Source organism: Lepus europaeus, chromosome 13, assembly GCF_033115175.1.
Source record: "Lepus europaeus isolate LE1 chromosome 13, mLepTim1.pri, whole genome shotgun sequence".
Taxonomy (NCBI): Eukaryota; Metazoa; Chordata; class Mammalia; order Lagomorpha; family Leporidae; genus Lepus; species Lepus europaeus.
This window is the reverse complement of record NC_084839.1, coordinates 27,992,225-28,012,646: the sequence shown is the minus strand read 5'-3', so window position 1 is coordinate 28,012,646 and position 20,422 is coordinate 27,992,225.

Here is a 20,422-nt window from a genome sequence, read left to right as displayed (position 1 = left end):
TGCATAATGTTTGACATACAGTCTAAATAATTGGCAGGGCTTACTATTACTTGCTATTTTACAAAAAGCTTTGAATCAAAAGTTGCTGCTGAATCTAACGATCAAGTTTTAATAACTCTCTGATAAGTGTTTTATGGATGCGTATCAAATGGATGAGTCTATTTTCCCTGAAATCCCAGCTCTCTGCTACTGTTGGGGGTAAGGAATGGGGGTTGATTGGAAAGGGACATTGGAGAACTTTTCAGGAGGATAGAAATGGGGGAGACGAATGAATGTATGTTTGTCAAAACCCTTCAACTGAGACTTGTGCTTCTAGTCGTATATGAGCTGAACAGAAAGTACTTTATTATAGGGTAACCACTTACACTGATTCCTAACTCACAAAGCCAGGTGGCCTGTTCTTGGACCACATTCTCCTGACCACAGGATGCTCCCTGCTTCTATGACCCCACTGTGCTGTCCGCAGCCGCCAGCTTGTTGGCCTTCATTGCCCTCTCAGGGCAACGTCCCTGGTCCCTTGTTACCACCCCTCCCTTGCAGATATTCTCAGCGCTCTGGCTCCTTCCCTGTGTATGCCATCCAGTCCTGGAGACCATTTCCACGCCTTCCTGGATGCAGCTGAAGGTTTCTGGGTAACAATCCCCCAGCTGGGTTGCTCGATAGGACTTTTCACTTCCATGATGACCACTTTTACTCCAGGCTCATCATTTCCAAATTACAGATGGGATGTTGGCACTGCCAGCCACCATGCTGCAGAGGTAAACTCTTTTGTTTGTTCTCCTTAAGGAATATTTGTAGATTTCCCAGTGTTCCAGCTGCCTGGCTCTCAGCGAATGACCCTGCCTCATGTTCAATAAAAACAAATCAAGTATCCCTCGCCACATTAAAAACAATAATGACAACAACAACAACAAATAATAATAATACAGAAACTGTTCCCATGTGTCCCACTACCAAACCCAAACACCTGGTGGCATCAGCACCCAGTTTTCCTCCTCCCTTCCTGTTTCTAGGAGGAAGATTCCTTTTCCTCTGCTCCTGATTCGTGCCCTGAATCTCACCCCTTGTGGCCTCATCAGGCCTTTTGTTCCCATTTTCACTTTCACTCTTGCTGGAGGCACCCAGGAAGTGTCCCAGCATTCGCATGTCAGCCTTGTTATCCCAATCACCTGGCTGTCGCTCCAGTTCTCTACTTCCATCTTGCGTGAGTCACCTGCAGTCCTATCCTCACCTCATCCAGCCTTTGGTGTTACTGGGTTTTGCCTTTGCCTCCTCCACTCCAGAGAAAGGCTTCTTGCTGAGGTCACTTTATGCTGCCCACGCCAAGGGTGATTTCTCTGTCCTCAGCTTATTGGGCAACTTTTGTATGTAACCCTAGGCTGCGAATCACTTCTTCTTTCGTAAAAGATACTTTTCCTGGCTTGCCAGATGCCAGACTCTCCCGGTGTTCTCCAAACTGCCTGGCCTCTCAGGCTCCGTTGCTGATCTCCTTTGGTCCTCCCCTACCCAAACTCTACAATGTGACTTCTCATGAATCAAGCAGCCCACAGCCCTGTTCTCTTTTCCCTTTAAGTCTGCGTTGCATCCATTACCAGGACTTTGGATATTGCTGTCTGCCATGACCCTTATGTGACTACCAGTAGCCCGGATGTGTCTTCTGGGCCCTGGACTCTCACAGTCAATGGCTTGGTTTGTATTCCTGACTTGGATCATTCACAGAAATCTCAGAAGTAACACATCAAATGTCAGCTTCCTTTCTCCCGCCCACCCTTCCACTGCCCGTCCTCTTCTGGGTACGCTGAACCTGGGGCGAACCAGCTCCTCTTTCTTGCTGTGGTCTTCTCATTCACTGCCCCTCCTCCACATATTTGCACTCAGTCATCACAGATTGCTGTAAATTTGGCCTCTAAAACATGTGCCGGAATTATCACAGACATGTCCGTACCTGTCTCCACAGATCTAGGTCAGGCCACCAGCATCCCTTGCCTGAGCCCTGTTTGACCTCCACTGGTTTCCTGTTGCAATTTCATCAGCAGCCAGGGTATTAAACACATGGGCATAACAGAGTGTCCCACACCCACATGCAAGCCCGCCCCCACTGCAAGTTGCTCAACTTCAGTTCTTCATTCCACTCCACCTGGCTGACTCTGTGTCAGCCCCGAATGCCCGTGTCACTTCCTCAAAGGCACCTTCTCGAAGCTGTCCTGTCTCTGAGGGATTTCAGGCTACCCAGTCTTTCCCACCGTAACACGGAACCCAATTTGCACATATATATTTGAATATGTGTATCATATTTGATGTTAATTTTCTCTAGCCTCACTTAATCTCTAAAAGGTGATGACTGAGCCTGTTTTGTTTACTGGGGTATTGCAGTGGGTTCAGTTCCTGGCCCAGTGTAGATGCAGCAGACTTTTTGGGTGAATGGTTTATTGTTGGGGAAAAAGTAGATGATGGTGAGCTTTCCAATGGCAGGGACAGGGACGGATCAGTTGTCTGCTTTTCCGTGTGGCTCCAGGTGGGTTCTCTCAGTTCCTGCTACAAAGTGCTATTTTATGGCCCTGTATTTACACTTATGTTGCACCTGATGGTAGATGTTACAGATGCTCACTGGCTCATTCCCTCCTGCTGCAAGTGATAAGGAGGACCGTTTCCTACTGAGCTAGTAGTCTTGGCTATGTGGCTTGTGGTGCCTTTCTATACATAGGGCTAGTCTTCTCTCATGTCAGGTATTGGTCATGGTGAGCTCTTTGGCCAGCAAGCAGAGTGGGAGCTGCCCCCTTGTGAGGAGAAGCATTGCAGCTGGTGCTGTGGTCTGTAGACTCTCTTTCCAGCCAGGAGAATGGCAGTGAACTACATAGGGGCTGCTTCTGCAGCCTCATCCCTCATTCCTGACAACCTCCATACCATAGGTCCCATCACACGAAATCACTGTTTCTGTAACCCATTGAGATTTGGGACTGGCCATTCCCCCAGTTTAACTCAACACAAGCTGATGCATGGCTTCCCTTTCTGGAAGTTACTTGTGGCTAGATAACTGGGTATGTCAACAACATGTGGAACGCAGTAACATGTGTCGCTTCCGGGTGGGTTTAGCTTGGTTAAGTCTCTCTGAGTTTTAGAAGTCAGGGCCTCTGGGCCCAAAGGCAGTGAGGCAGTGAAATGTTCAGAACAAAATGTGCAGTGGATTAGATATTGCTGACTGGGTAAAGAGAGAGAGAGAGGGTGAGATTGCTCAGAAGCCTGAACACAAAGGCGCCTGGACTCTGCAGCCCAGATGCTTAACTGTTGGCATTTTCGTGGGTAGGATTCGGTCTGTGAGAGTACTGAAGCCCTAGTCCATTCTCTGCCGGACTCCTCACAATGAAATGAGGGTACCGTGCACTTGGACCTGAGGAGTCCACACCCCCTTCCTCTTGCTCGAGGTCACCCGTGTGTCTCATTGTGGTATTCAGGGACTTTTCTCCTTGTAGATGTGCAGTTCTTGGGACAGTGGCCTGAAATATGGCATAAAATACCTCCAGGCTCCAAGTTCTGCTTCAAGAAGCATTCCTTGAATTCTTGTTGTATTCCTCACAATTAAAAAGCATGGTCTCTCGATAACCACCAGGTGGGGGAAATATTTCTATAAGCATTGTACATATGGGGATGTAAGTTCAGCGAGAGCAGAGATCTGCTCATGGATGCAGAACTAGTAAGTGGGGAACCTGAGATTTGCAAATCTGTGAATTCTATGCCTCTTTCTTCTCCCTTCCCTCCCATGCTGTGTGATAATGACAATGATGCATATACTATTACTAATCTTTTAAATTTTTATTTTATTGTACTATTGAGAAAGAGAGCAAGATCTCTCATTTGCTGGTTTGCTCCCCAAATGCCTGCAACAGCCAGGAATGGACCAGGCTGAAGCCAGGAGCCAGAAACCCAATCCAGGTCTGCCACAAGGGTGGCAGGGGCCCAACTACTTGAGCCATCATCTGCTGCCCCCCGGGCGCACGGTAACAGGGATCTGGAATTGGGAGCAGAGCTCGTACTCAAACCCGGGTACTTCTGTATAGGGTGTGGACGTTGTACGTGGCATCTTAACTGCTATGCCAAACACCTGCCACTCTCTATAGCTCATCCCTGGATATTTTCCCTTGAAAGCTCTTTCTGCTGGCCCAGTGTTAAAGACCATTTCTCAGTCTCCCAAAAACAGTTCCTTTGTGACAAAAATTGGTTCTTACAAGTGTGAAGGAAGAGCTCTGAGGGGCAAGCTCAGGGAACCAAAATAGCAAAACCTCTTTTCCCAACTCCTGTTGATCACTCTGTGCAGGTTGTGGCAGCCAAACCAAGCCTCAGGCTGATGTCAGAAACCAGGGGAGCATAGCACTCCAGCTAGAGCCTCAGGCCTGAGACCATCCATCCCAGACCTTGCCCAGCGTCCCTCTGAATGCAGTGCAGGGTGCTCCAGGGGCAGAGAGGCCCCTCTCCCCAGAACTAATTGTGGGCTTCCCAAGGTAGACAGCACATGATAATTAGGGGGATGTGTTGGGGCATAGCACTGACACCCACATCTCAGACAGTGCCACCCACTGCTTTGGCCTGCCTCTTCCCTCGGGGCCACTGGCTCCTGACAGTGACTAATCCTTTGCTGGAGGCTCTGCTGGGCATCCTGGGGCCTGCAGATGCTGAGGCCCTGAGAAGCTCCTGGTGGGACTCTGAATAGCGTATCCAAGTTCTATTGAGCACTGCCCTGCATGCCATGCCCCATCCCTTTCAGTGAATTTGGGTGGGAAAGGGATGGGGCTCCTGTCCCTTATCTTCCAAGTGAAAATGGGTGCAGAATTGGACTCCTTAATTCAAGGCCTGCCGATTACTGCTTCTTGGAGATGCTATCTGATTTCCGTGCCTTTTTCTTAGACTCCGGAAAACTTCCTTTAGCAACGTGAGTTGGACATTAACATATTACTTAGCTCATTCTGCAATTGCTGATACGGAACCATGCTGCTTCCCACACCATGTGAAAATGGGTCTCAGCTTCCTGAACCTCGGTCCAAGAAAGAGAATTAAGTGTGGGCTTTTGCTTGCTTTCCTCTTGCCTTTTCCCTTTCTCCAAGGGAACCTGGGCGGCTTTGGGAGGGGAAAGTTCGGTGTGCAGCAGCAGCCATCAGGGAAGTGGGAAGAGGCTGCCTGACTTTCCAGCGCTCTGTGTGGAGCAGGGACAGACAAGCCCATGGTCTGGCCCATTTTCAGTGCCCTCTTCCTTCCAGAGCTGAATGAACTGGCCTGGCGCAGCGTCAAGATGGCATCAGGCCCCTGGGGATGATAAGAGCTCACAGGTGGGCAGAGGTGCCTGGCCCACCCTCCCTTGCTTGGCGTTGGCTCTTCTTGAGCTGCTCTGGCTTCCCTCCTCATCCTCTGCCCAGACCAGGTTTCCCAACTGTCCCTTTCTCAGCTTTCCCTGAGAGTCCCCATTTGTCCATTTCTGGCCTATTTCTATTTTCTTAGCAAGCATTCTTTCTAACCCACTTTGGAAATGTTCCTCATGGAGGGTTTCCAGTAATCCCTACCCAAGAAATAAACCCAAACCACGAGTCTCTACCCTGAGCCCTGCCCTTCTCTGGAAAGTCCTGCTCCGACTGAGTCAGCATTTCCAGTGACTAGAGCTTATTCAAGCGGAACTCACTTCCTTGTTCCTGAATTGTCATTGTCGTGTTTTCCTTATTGGCCAGGCTCTGTTGTGAGTTGCTCAGTCAAGAGAACAATGTGGGCGCTCAAATCCTAATCCGGGGCATCCAGTAGATTGAAAGGAGCATTGATGGTGGAATTAAACCTGGGGTTCAAGTTCAAGTTCTGCTAGTCGCTCATTCTGAGAACCTGTTGTTTTTAGGTGAACGTGGGGCTTCCAATATCACATACTTGTGAAGTTTTCATGAGTTATTATATGCAACAGAAACTTAATATTATACAGACCATTGTGCGTAATGATGTTGGTAGTGAACAGGGAGAAAAATGAGACTACTGATTAGAATAAGCACATGATTAAGACGAGTTTCTCCTTTGGACGTGATGGAAGCAGGCTTAGGCAAACCTTGGGAGAGAATTGGCACCTTTCCCTCAGCCCTCTACAGCTGAGCAGAGGTCACTGAGCAATGTGTGTTCCTGGAGATACCAAGATAAGAGAGATCTGGTTTCTGCGTTATGTGCCATAATAGAGGTAGATGTGAAATACAGTGGCAATAGATGAGCAAGCAAGAAAATTTGCTAGATGTGATTGCCTGTGGGAATCTAAGGCTGTGGGCTCTGAAGAGTGGTTGCATTTAAGCTGAGAAGAAGTAGGGAGAGGGAGTCCTGGGCTGAGCCGATGATCTCGGCAAAGGCAATGAAACATAAAAATAGTGATGAGTTCAGAGAACAGAGAGTAGTGGACTGTGTCCAAAGCTGGGCTGTGTGTGGGTGAGGTAGCTGACGTGAGGCTAGAAGGTAGGCTGGGGCAAGGTGGGTAAGATGCTCCTACCCTGTGTGCCGTGACTGTCCTTCTCACTGCCCTGGGAGTCTACCTTTGTGCATTGCTTTGAGTTTTCGGAGCTGCTTTCCCCTGAATCTGTGCATCTTTGCAGCTGCTCGCCCTCCTCAAACACCATGATAGCAACTTCTGCAGCAGCACCACTTGCCAGGTCCATCTGCAGGGCTCAGGGCAAGAGTGAATGGAAGCCTAGAGGTCATATGTGTGCATATTTCTAAGTTGTAAACTAACTTAAAATGTGAAATCCAAAGGTTCTATGCACCTCACTTGACAAATGTACCTGCATCATCGCCCTGAAATCCAAGTTTTAACTTAATTTTCAAGCCCTGCAGAGAACCACTCTCCCCTGCCCCCCAGCCTGACTCCCCTCTCCACTTGATTCCCCTCCAAGCTCTGGCCCAGTGACAGTTCCTCTCTCAAGCATGTGGGTGGGTAGCACAGGAATATTTCCAGGCCATGCCCACTGCCCCAGGAGTCACTCCAGGGGATCTAGGGATGTGCAAATTAAGAGTCAAGAGTTGGGCATAACAGGAGCACAACTCTCCTCTGGGACAGGCCAAGAGAAATGGCCAGGCAAAGCTTGGAAGTGAGCTGGAAGACAGTATTAGGAAGGGACCCCGGGATGTGAGGCATATTGTAAAAGGGGAGTGACAATGACTCTGAGTGGTCCTTTTCCTTAGGACTCTGTGGGAGAGGCATATCACCAGGCAGGCCAGAGCAGGACCCTCTTCGGTGGTAGCCCAGGGCAAAGGTCTCAGGGTGGGCTGTGATGAGCCACCTTCTACTAAGTCCTACTCTTGGATTTATTGGGCTGAGTTTGTAGAAGCGCAGGAAGACTTCTCATCACCTCTGTCTCCCAGTGGGAGACACTGTGGCCCTTGCCAGACAAGAGGCTTGGGCTAATAGTCATATTTTGTCATGCCACAAGAATGTTAAAATTTTAGAAGCTTACTAGAGAGAGGATTACTCCAGGATGTTCTATATCAGGAAATACTGGTCCAACTAACTGCACAAAAGTGACAAGCACACCATATGCTAGAATGCTGCTGTAATCTGGTATTAGCTATACAAATGCTGAGCAAGAAGTGGCAATGTCCTTAGCATGGGCACAGCTTGCTCAGATATGAGTGAGACTCCGAGGCCACAAAGGATAAAGAACTACTGCGTTCAGGGGCAGGTCTTGCCCTTGGAAAGAAAGCTTAAAAAAAAAAAAAAACTCAAATATTATCCCATGCCATAATACTTTAGCGTGTCAGGACTGGGATGGTCCTTGGGGTTTTACGGATGGGAAGGGAGCTTGCCAAAAGTGACAGAGCAGATCTTTGGCTGTCACCTGAGTCTTTCCTGTTCTACACTGGGACTCTTGCCACAGCTTCATCTCAACCCAATGTTTGGTTCCAAAATCCTCTAGACCAGTTCAATGGGGCTTCTGTCTGTTTATAGCAGAGACATAGGGAGGTTGGCAAGAGTTTGCTGCTGCTACTGCTTTATCCTCTTCCCCCTCCTCATCTCCTCTTCCACCCCCTCCTCCTCTCATAACCTTCGCTCACAAACCTCCCATTGAAGCACCCCCAGTTAGCCTCTAGGCAAAGATGCTTCTTGGGCTTCCCAGGAGCTGCCACTTCACTGGCGCCCCAGACATAGCCGCTGGGCTGTGTGACAGATTCATGGGGCAGCCAGTACTCAACGTCTTGTCTCTCCTTCCTACTTCCACCTGGGATTCTCAGAAGGGTGGTAATAATAAGATAGAGATGATGGATAGGGGCAGTTTAATATACTGAAAATACTGATAGTGATCAAGGCTAGAAGATTATAGCCGCCAAGTCACTAAAGACTATTATTCTGGTCTGGCTCTCAACTGGAGACAGAAAACAGCCAGGAATCACAGGGAAAGGAAACGTGACCAAGAGACCCCGTGATAAGTATGGCTGCCTCGCTCGTCACCATTCTTTGGACTCACCCCTCAGCTGTGAGTCCTTCTTGGGGGTCTTCTGCCGTTTCTCCTGCCTAAATCCTGAATCTATCACAACCTCTGCTCAGGCCCACAGGTGCCACGTATGGAGGGTTAAAACCTTTCTTATCCAAGTTCATGTTCCCTTCTTGTTTCAGGAAGCCTCTAGCCACCAAAAGGCACTGTTTTACACAAGGCTCTGGAGCTTCTGAGAGAATAAGGACCAAATGCAAGTACTGAGCAGACTCTGCAAGAGTGCTGTTCCCCTCACCTTTCTCTGTACGTGCTGGGCCTGGGGGCCCGGGGAGGTGTCACACGTTCCCTGCCTCTGCTCCTCTTGGCAGAGGAAGTCTGAGACATGGAGCCCTTCTCTAAATCCCCATAGAGCCAAATTGTCAAATGGGTGACTGCTAGAATTGTAATCATCTGGTTCTCCTCTTTCCCTGTAACTTTTTATACTCTAGATTTTAGTTTGGGATCAAAGGATTCTTTTAGTCAAATGCTAGGTTTCTGTTTATTGGATGATTTCCATTCTCAAAGCACTTTCTGGAGCTTTGAGAGTAAAAACAGAGGAATAAGTAATTGCATTTTTAACAAGACAGAGCTAGGGACCAGTGCTATGGTGCAGCAAGTTAAGCTGCCACCTGCAACACTAGTGTCTCATATGAGCGCTGGTTCAATTCCCAGCTTCTCCACATCTTATCCAGCTCCCTGCTAATGCAGCGAGGAAAGCAGTAGAAGATGGCTCAAGTGCTTGAGCCCCTGCACTCATGTGAGAGACCCAGATAAAGCTCCTGGCTCTTGGTTTTGGTCTGGCTCAGCCCTGGCCGTTGCAGCCATTTGGGGAAAAACCAGCGGTGGAAGATTCCCTCTCTGTTTCTCCCTCTCTCTCCATAACTCTGCCTTCTGTATTTATAACATAGGAAATTATATTCATCTCCTAGGGATTTTTTAAAAGGTGAGTGAGATCTATATGGAATGTCCAGGACCTGGCACATATTAGCTGCTTCATAAACCTTTGCCCTCTTAAAATGTCTCCCATGATGGAAGTGATCTTGCCTTGACCAGTAGGCTAACCTCAAGGTGGAGATCTCTCATGCTAACGTTTACAGCAAGAGCTGTACACTCTCCCAAGAGAACTTAAAGTTACTTGATAGAACAGGAAAGAGCTCTGAATGTCTTATCTTACCCTAACCTCATAAAAATGTACTGAAATAAAGCTAACAATACAGGCAATTCCCTTAGAATTCCCCATCACAATTTTTCAGTGCACTGAAATGCAACTGTACTGTCGTAGCTCATGAGAAAAATGTCACCCTTCCAAAAAATGATAAATATTGTATTATGAACCTTTGGGATTACTCATGAATAGCTAGAATCTCAAACATTAATCTGCAAATGCTGAGGATCAGTTGGCCTTCAAGGCTCTGAGAGAGGGAGAGACTTCTTCCAAGAGTCTAACAAAGGATGGAAGGGAAGTTCCCGTTAGCAGGCATAACACGGGCCAGGCATGGAAAATACCACCAGTGAGTGACTCACGTAGTGAGGAAGGCTCTATGCAGAAGGCCAATCTGGTTTCTGTTTCCTCCCCTGAGTGCTGGAAAATCGAGATACTCTTGAGAACAGGTCTGAAATACTCTTGATAAACAGGTGATCGCTTGCTCTCTCTCCCTGTTTGCTTTGGGGACTCTATTGGTTTTTTATTGTTGTTGTTGTTTCTGTAATGGAATATCTGAAGCTGGGTAACTTTGTTTTAAAAAGAGGTTTATATGGCTCACAAGAACATGGCACCAGCATCAGCCTGACTCTGGTTAGGATCTCGTGGCCCATGACATCACAGTAGTAGGAGCACATGGGAGAAGAAATTGCATAGTGAGTCAGGAAGCCACAGTAGGGTGGGGGAGTGAGAGACCTGCTCTTATGCTAACCCTGTTATCAGAACTGAGGGGGCCCACAAGAGCTGACCTAATTCTTTCAGAAGGCAATACCCCAATTGACCCCAATTGCCTCCTGCTAGGCCCCCCTCTTAAAGGTCTAAGAACCTTCATACTGCCTTGCTGAGGGCCAAGCTGCCAACACAGGAATCCCTGGGGGAGGGGAGGAAATCACATCTAAGCCATTGTATGGACTCTACTCACTTTGGGGGCCATCGGCCTAGGGATGTAAACAGTGGTTTAATGAATATCTTTTTGAAGGGAAAAAGGGGTTCCTTCCTTTATTGTAGAAAAACAGAGCAAATAACAGTATTTGCAATACTAATTTCTTATAGAGGGTTCCAGTGCCAGGACATATTTGGAATAGGAACAGCAGGTGATCTTTCTGTAGCATTTTGCACCCGAAATTGACTTCCCAGACTGTTGTAACAGAACTGAGGAGTCAGCCACAAGACACATGAGGGAAGTTCTCAAGTTTTCACATGATAGCTATTTTAAATACATCAATATGCTCACGCAAGCCTGTATTCTGCATTCTTTCTCTGGGGAGTGGTGAAGTGTAGGAGGGCAGATGAAGAGCCCTGGATTCAGTTTCTGCAATGTTGGCTCCGAGGGCCATGGATTATCTATCACGTACAATAAGGATGAGCTTTAAGTCTCTTTGACCTTGAAGTTAATCCATGCCCAGGACATGCATGACACATGGCAGAATCTCATTAAAGTTGATGAGAAAATGGATACATGAATATTGCCTACTTTGGGGCTCATTCTTAACACAGAGTGTGGGGGACACTTTAAATCCAGGATCTGGGATGAGACCAATTTTCTTCTACCCAGGAGCTCGTGGTCCTCAGTGACACCAATTGCACACACAGTTTTTCACGTGGACCAGGCCACACAACCAAGCCTTGATCCCTTGCCTTTTAACCAAAACCTGAGTTTGTCATTGCTATCATTCACCCATTCATTGCTCAACAAATATCTTTCAGTTAAGTATTCTATCTACCATGAGTGTTTTGTATGAAACAAAGCAGATAAACATCTTTGGCCTTGCAGACCTTATTGTATTAGTAATACCAAATGCTCTAACAGACAAACTTAGAAATCTCAGTGGTAAATACATAGGTTTTTGTTTTTGTTTTTGCTTCTGTAAAAACTAGGCAACAAAAAAGCAAAGAGGCGGGAGGGAAGCATTCAGCTCTTTGGGTTCATTTAAGGACTTGAGATGACTGGAAGCTCAGCTTTCTTCTCCATATGGCTTCCAAGGTCGCCCTGGACATTAACCGCGAGCTGTCACCGGTTGAAGAGGGAGAATGGGAGCACAGGTGTTGAGTACCTCATTTCCCTCACTTTACACCACCAGCTTCATCCATTGAGTAATTGTAGCCCCTGTCTGGGCAGTGGTTCCCCTAGAGAGACTCTTTGGAGAGGGAGGGCAGGAATGTTTGTGGGCAGGCAGCATCCCTTCCACCTGTGCATTCTCTTAGTGCAAGAAGATAAATGTATAAGGCTGTACATTGTAGAGTATCTCCGATGATCACAAGGGAGGCCGGGGGATGGGAATGGGGGTACAAACAATTGTGCAGTTCCCCCCAGGGATTGCTCATTGCTCATGATGTTCACAGAGCACAAGTGAGTCGGTCTTTTCAATGAGTCATGAAAGAAGGACTGTCCTCCCTTTTTTATTTTGGACAGGCAGAGTTAGGCAGAGAGAGAGAGAGAGAGAGAGAGAGAGAGAGAGAGAGAGAGAGAGAGAGAAAGGTCTTCCTTTTTCCTTTTTCCGTTGGTTCACTCCCCAAGTGGCCGCTACGGCCAGCGCATTGCGACAGGCACACTGCGCCGGTCCGAAGCCAGGAGCCAGGTGCTTCTCCTGGTCTCCCATGCGGGTGCAGGGCCCAAGCACTTGGGCCATCCTCCACTGCCTTCCCCGGGCCACAGCAGAGAGCTGGACTGAAAGAGGAGCAACTGAGACAGAATCCAGCGCCCTGACCGGGACTAGAACCCGGGGTGCCGGCGCCGCAGGCAGAGGATTAGCCTAGTGAGCTGCGGCATCGGCCATGGACTGTCCTCCCTTAATGAGCAAGAGAAACTCAAACCAGAGAGACCTCTGTGTGTGCAGCTAGCCACCATGCTCACCTTGCCATTGCCTCAAATGAGGTTGTCAAACATAGGAGGATGACAGGGTGATGCAGGCAGATCAAGGCAGGCTCACCTGTGCTTGTTGGCCTTTCTGTTCCTGGAGTTGTGTGTCTGCAGTGCAGAGCCCGGCTGAAGTTCACATGCTTTTAGTTTAACTCTGTGTCCATTCTTGGATAATCTGTTTAGGAAACCAAGAGAGTAATGTGGCTTTTAGGCTGAAAAACACCAGCTGGTTACCGAACAGGGCTGTTTAGAAAGGAGCTGGTGAGGGAGGTTAGACGGTGCTAAGGACATGTGAAGTGGAAGAAGAAAGTTCTGTGTTTAAGAAAAGGCAGAGGCTTGGGCATTTCTGAAAACACCACCATTGCTTGCATTGTGGGCTCAAGTCAGCAAGAATACACTGATATTTCTTACAGACCTGGCCTTATGCTAAGCACCAGGTGATATGGTGGGGACCACAGTTTTGATCTCAGGGGCTCACCCTTCATGCAGTTTAGAGACACTTCATCAACAAGAAGACTGGATTTCACTCGGACGGGGAAGGGCTGTGTGTGGTGTGCTAACGATCCCAGTTTTGTTAGTGAAGAGCTGTCAAAGAGAGAGTTTCTTTGCTGGTGAGCGGGTCACAGATATAGAAAATGGCTTCTGCTCAACATGTGAGAGTTGGGGAGTCAACCTCTCGAGTCCTTATTATCTCTGGAGAAGAAGGATAATAATAAAGCTTCCCTTTATAGGGCTATTGTAAGGATAAGATGTAATCAAGGTATGTGAACAAAATACCAATCAGGTGTCAAGGCTGATTACTAGGATTAGTTGATACTACAGATGTCTGGACGAACAAGGGAGGACTTGGATGGTGATGCTTTGAGAATATCACAAAGTCTTTCGTCTACAGTGGAGTACATGTAGTAGTGAAATCAGGATTACAATGGAATCTATTGAAATAAAAATTATTTTCTCCCCTATCAAGCAAAGTTTATTTTAAGTGAAAAAAAAAAAAAAAAAAAAAGAACAGAGTGTTAGGAAAAGAGTCGCAGATTGGTGCCTCCTCATACGGGGCACCAAAATGTTAGGAAAAGAGTGGAAGAATAGAGAGGAGGCAGTGCACGAATTTACAGCCAGGCCGAATGTGTTCAGAGAATATAAATTCGTAGAGGTGTCAGAGTGCACTTTGATGGAACGCGTGGCAGAAGGCCCGGATCCCCAGGGGCTGGGCCTTTTTAAGAAGGGCTAGGAGTGGGGGTAAGAGGCAGCTAGCCGAGGGGAATTCCTGGAATTGGGCAGGCCCTTGGGAGCCTGGAAAGGAATGCAGGGTAGGGTGTAAAGGCAATGGGGTGCCAGACCCAGTTGAGTTCAAGGGCATGGAATACATTCCAAAGTTTCTCTCTTTTGGGCAATGAGAAAGAATGGCTGAGCCTTCTGTCCTTCTGTTCCATCAGAGGGTGCCCCCTTAGTTCCACACAAGAATGTACACCTGGAAGCAAAGAGAAGGGGTGAGCATACCAGATGGGCTGTTGCGGAGGTGGGTTAAAGAATGGTGATAGACTTGTAAAGGGAGTTAGGGCACAGCCAGGGCTCCAGAGGCCAGAGCACTAGGGAAAACTCTGTAATGGCTTCACAACTGTTAGCTCAGCCCGGATCAGGCCTTCAGGGAACACTCTAAAGTGAATTGGCTCTTCCTCCACAGAGGGCTTGGCCGGCAACCAAGACTCTTGGCAGCATTTTCACTCTTCCTTTCACTTGTGATTTCCTGGAAATGTGGTTCCAAAAGGCAAAAGGCGTGTGTCCAGAAGGCCTCAGGGATTATATGATTTATCAATGGACTTTGGAACCTTCTATACCAATACAGGGGGTATCACAAGCCAAGATATCTCTTAAGAAGATGGCCTAAGTTAGTGTAATGCCATATGAGTTAGAGTTGGCCTACTCCCAAATCTTGCAGTTCCATTAATTCAGTCAAATTCTCATAATTCTTCCTAATGTTGATAAGCACACATTAAAAGTCTTCAGTTTGTAAAATTTTCTAATTTTATATTGTTTTCCCTTAATTTACAATATCTTAAAAAAATCACAGAAAGGTCATCTGACATCAGCGTGATGGCTGAACAGTATTTTCCAGGGCTTGATGCCTGGCAGAATGTCAATTTGAAAAACTATCCATGCTCAAAGATACCTTCACAAGAGGTATGAAAACCAGGTGGAAGATTACAGCACCTGGGTATCGTACAGAAATAAGAAAATGTGCATTGAAGGGGGTTGGAAGGATAGTTTCACATTATCTGTGTCATCACTACCCTAAATCTAGTATGGGGAGAGAGACACCAACCTAAAACCCTACACCAGGTATTCCTTAGTAAAACCCAGGGTGGACAAGACCGTGGACCCCATACTCCAGGCTGGTACTTGTGAAATAAGCCTCCAAACCCACCCTGCTATCTGATAGGATTCCAGAGTGCAGGGTTCCATCCTGGAATGTGGCAAGCCCCTACAGACTCAGGTTAGAGGCCTGGCTCCTGTGGATCCAGGTTCCATGTAGGCCCCTTGGAAACCTGCTCCAGGCTCACCCTCAGAGACCCAGGCTCTAAGACAACCCCCTTTTATCCAATCAACAGGTCCATTCCATGGATCCTGGCCACAAACCCAACCTTGGTGACCCAAGAATTGATTCCTACCACCTGTTGACCCAGGCATCAAGATATCCTGTCTGAGGACTCCTGCTCCAAGTGCACCATTAGGCAGCTTTCCCAGAATCTCTGGATTTTGGATGACTGGTGAAGAGCTGTCTCAGATAAAGTTAGTCTGCAAAGGCTGGGATAAATTCTCATTTCTTCAAATGCTTAGACATCAGTGTAAGGTAATAAGAAATATGAAGCAAGCAGGAGATACAAAAATCAACAAAAGAGAGCACACACATCTTCAGTATCTGACCGCAAAGGAAAGGAGATCTATAAACTGAATTCAAAATAGTTGTTTAAAGATGCTCTGAAAACTTCAAGAATACACAGAGAAGCAAAGAAATCAGGAAAACAATCAAAATGATTAAATTTAAAAGGGATATAGAATTTTAGACACAAATAAATTCTGGAGTTGAAAAATCACAATGAATCAATAAAAAGTACAGTAGAGAGCATCAAAAGCAGAACAGAGAAGAAACAATGTGAGCTTTAAGACAAGGTTTTTGAAAATATACAATTAGAATAGAAAAAAATGAATGAAAAAAGCTTATGAGATTTATGGTACAACATCAAAAAATGTTTGGGTCATAGGATTTCAGGAAGAAGAGAGACAAAAGTGGTAGAAGATTATTTTAAGAAATAATAACAGAAAACTTTCCAAATCTGATGAAAGACACAGATATCCAAGTGCAGGAAAGTCAGGCATCTCCGATCAGTTTTAATGCAAACAAGATTACATCCAGACATATTATCATCAAATTTCCAAGATTGAAGACACAGGATTCTAAAAGCAGCAAGAGAAAACAAGCAAATAGCGTATAAGGGGATCCCAATAAGGTAGTGGATTTCTCAGCAGAAATTTTATAGGCCAAGATAGAGTGCAATGCTATATCCAACCTGTGAAAGAAGAAGCTGCCAGCCAAGAATATTGTATACAACAAAGCTTTTCTTCAGAAATAGGTTAAAAATTTTTTTTGATAAGCAAAAGCTGAGTGAGTTCATTGCTGGTAGACCAGTTTTACAAGAAATACTAAAGGACGTTCTTCAAGCTGAAAGAAAAGAACACTATTTGGCAATATGAAAGCTTATGAAAGTATAAAGCTTACTGGTAAAATAAGTAGAGTCAAATCAGAATGCTCTAATACTGTAATGTGCAAATCATATCTTTAGTATGAATTAAAAGACAAATCCATTAAAAATAACTTGTTAAGGGATATGTAATATAAATGATACAAATTGTGATATAAAAACAAAATGTTAGGGGAAGAGATGGAGTCAAAATGTACAGTTTCAGGGCTGGCACCGTGGCTCACTGGGTTAATCCTCCACCTGTGGCTCCAGCATCCCATATGGGCACCGGTTCTAGTCCTGGTTGCTCCTCTTCCAGTCCAGCACTCTGCTGTGGCCTGGGAAATCAGTGGAGGACAGCCCAAGTGCTTGGTTCCCTGCACCCTTGTGGGAGACCAGGAGGAAGCACGTAGCTCCTGGCTTCGGATCAGCACAGCGCTGGCTGTTGTGGCCATTTGGGGAGTAAACCAACGGAAGGAAGACCTTTCTCTCTGTCTCTCTCACTGTCTGTAACTCAATCTGCCAAATAAATAAATCAAATCTTTAAAAAGTGTACAGTTTTTGTATATGATCAAACTTAAGTTGCCATCAGTTTAAAATAGCCTATTATAATTACAAGATATTTTATGTAAACCACGTGGTTACCACAAAACAAAAACCTATTGTGAATATACAAAAGATAGAAAGTAAGGAATTAAAGCATGCGTTTAGAGAAACCACCTCTTCAAAAAAACCATGAGACCTGATATCTTCACTGTTGAGTTCTATCAAACATTTAAAGAATGAGTAATAATACTTCTCAAAAAGCTGAAGACTGATACTTCCAAACCTGTTTTTATGAGACCGGTGCTACCCCAAAACCACATAAGAAACTACAGGGAAAGAAAATTATGGGGCAATATCCCTGATGAACATAGATGGAAAGAAAAAGTTCAGCAAAATACTAGCAAACTGTGTCCAACCGCATGTTAAAATAATCACTCATAGGATCAACTGAAATTTATCCCTGGCATACAAAAATGGTTCAGTATAGGCAAATCTATAAATGTGAAATGCCACATTCGCAGAATAGAGGACAAAAACGCCTTTGATAAAATTTGTCATCTTTATATGAATCCATCTTGATCAACTTAGTATGGAAACAATGTATTTAAATACAATAAAGGCTACATGACAAGCCAATAGCTAACACCATATTCAATGGTGGAAAGTTGAAAGCTTATTCTTGTAAGATTAGGAACAAGATAACTGCCAATTCCATTAAATTTAGCACTAGAAGTCCCAGCCAGAGCAATTAGATAAGATAAAGAAAACACCTCATCACTGGAAAGAAAGAATTTAAATCATCTTGTGTACAAATGACATGATCCATTATAAAGGATAACATATTTAGAAATCCCTAAAGACTCCATGAAAAAACTACTAAAACTAGTAAGGGTATTCTGTAAAGTTGCAGGATACAAATCAATACACAAAAATCACCAGCAATTCTAAATACTTACAATGAACTATCTGAAAAAGAAGTCAAGGAAACAAGCCATTCACAATGGTTACAAAAATACTTGGGGATAAATTAACCAAGGAGGTGGTAGACATGTACACTAAAAATTCTAAGACTCTGGTAAAAAAAAAAAAAGATACAAATAAATGGAAATAGATCCTTTATTGATGGATTGGAAAAACTGATATTGCCTGAATGTCAATACTATCCAAAGCTATCTACAGATTCAATGGAATCCCTGTCAACATTCTAAAAGCATTTTTCATAGAATTAGAGATTAAAATAAAAAAAATCATATGGAATTATAAAAGACCTCAAATAGACAAAAACAAAAGAACATGGAAGTATCACATTACCTGATTTCAAAGTGTACTATAAAGATGTAGTATTCAAAATACTGTCATAAAAACAGGGATATAGCACAGGGCACACAAGAGAGATCAGAAATAAACACATACACTTTCAGAAAATTCCCTGTGGACAAAGATGCCAAGAATACACAATGGAAAAGGAGCATCTCTTCAACAAATGACGCTGGGAAAACTGGTTATCCACAGACAGAAGAATGGAATTAGACCCTCACGTCATGTACAAAAATCAATTCAAAATGGATTAAAGATGTAAACCTACGACCAGAAACTGGAAAATTACTCAAAGAAAACTAAGGATAAAAGCTCCATGACACTGGTCTGAGCAATGGCTGCTTGAATCTGACCTCAAACTCACAGGCAACAAGAGCAAAAATAGACAAATGGGATTGCATTAGACAAAGAGGTTGTTTCACAGCAAAGGAAGCAATAGAGAGAAGAGACAGCCTATGGAATGGTGGAAAATATTTGCAAGCCATAAGGGGCTAACATCCAAAACATACAAGGAACTCAACATAATAGCAAGAAAATAAATAGCCCAATTTTTAAAAATGGGCACAGGGGGTTGGGTGTTTGCCACAGGTTTCCTGGTGCTGCTTAGGATGCTCGCATCCCATATCTGAATACCTGGGTTCAAGTCCAGCTTCCTGTTAATGCGCACCCTGGGAGCCAGTAGGTGATGGCTTAAGTAGTCGCGACCCCGCCACTCGTGTGGTAGATCAAGATTGAATTCTTGGCCCCCTGATGTCTAGACATTTCTCAGAAGGCATACAGATGGCCAATGAGTATCTGAAAAATGCTTAATATCATTCATCATCAGATAAATGAAAAACACAATGAGTTATTGACTCATACTTGTTAGAATGACTTATCAGACAGAGAAAAGCTAACAAGTGCTTCTGAGGATGTGGTGAAAGGAGAGAACCTTGCCGTGCTATAGGTGGAAATGTAGGTAGTACAGCCACTATGGAATACCGTGTAGATATTCCTCAAAAATGCTAACAGAATTACCACACAATCGAGCAGTACCACTATGGATATATATCCGAAGGACATGAAGTCAATGTGCTGAAGGCACATGGATACTCCCAGAGTTCTTCCCTGCAGCATTGTTCACAACAGCCAGGATATGAAATCAATCTAAGTTAGATAACGTGAATGTGTTGTATATACTCAAGGGAATACTATACATCCCTACAAAAGTAAATCCTGTCAACCCGTAACAACGCAGATGCATCTGGAGGACTTTGTGTCAAGTGAAATGAGCCAACTAAACAAGTTGAACTTTAGAAGGGAAGAGAGCGAGGGTGGCTACCAAGGGCAGGGGGCATGGGAGGTTGGTGAGATGCCTGCCAAGGAATACAGCATTTTGGTTAGGTCGAAGGAGAAAGTATATGAGTTCTATTGTAGAAGGGGACTGCATTTAATAGCACATTATATTTTGAAAATTACTAGCAGAGTCTAAGTATTCTTAACCACAAAGAATGATAAATATGCAGGTATGCATATGCTAATTAGCTGAATTGAACCGTTCCACAGTGGGTACATATTTTGACATCACGTTGTACATGAAAATATATACAATTTTTGTCAATTCATTCAAAATAGAAGACACAGATAGAGAAAGGACAGCAAATACTTTGCTGGATAAAAAGGAATCATATGAAGTTAAAGTGTTGGTCAAATTTCAGTATTTGGGGTTTCCACTAGTTGTTACTGAAATAAAATTTCTGTGACAATGTAAATCCTTATTGGAAATCTGTTTCACTTATCTTTCAATGCTTTGTCATAATAGAGAAGAATTTCACCTCCAGAGACAAGACGTGGGTGGAGGTTGGCTGAGCAGAGAGAATCAAACCAATCCATTCCATTGAATTATCTGCTGTAGGCATCCCAGTTAACTTGTGTTTCATTTCATTCTCGCTAGGATTGATGCTTCTTTTTAATAAATATTTTATTTATTTATCTGAGAGGTACAGTTACAGAGAGAAGGAGAGACAGAGAAAAATATTCCATCCACTGGTTCACTCCCCAAATGGCCACAATGGCCAGAGCTGGGCTGATCTGAAGCCAGGAACTTTTTCCAGGTCTCTCACATGGGTGCAGGGGCCCAAGCACTGGGACCATCTTCTACTGCTTTCTCAGACCATAAGCAGAGAGCTGGATCCGAAGAGGAGCAGCTGAAACATGAACCAGCACCCATATGGGATGCGCATAGGTGGAGGCTTAGCCCACTATGCCATAACACCGGCCAAGGGTTGATTCTTACAGTCAGTGTAGT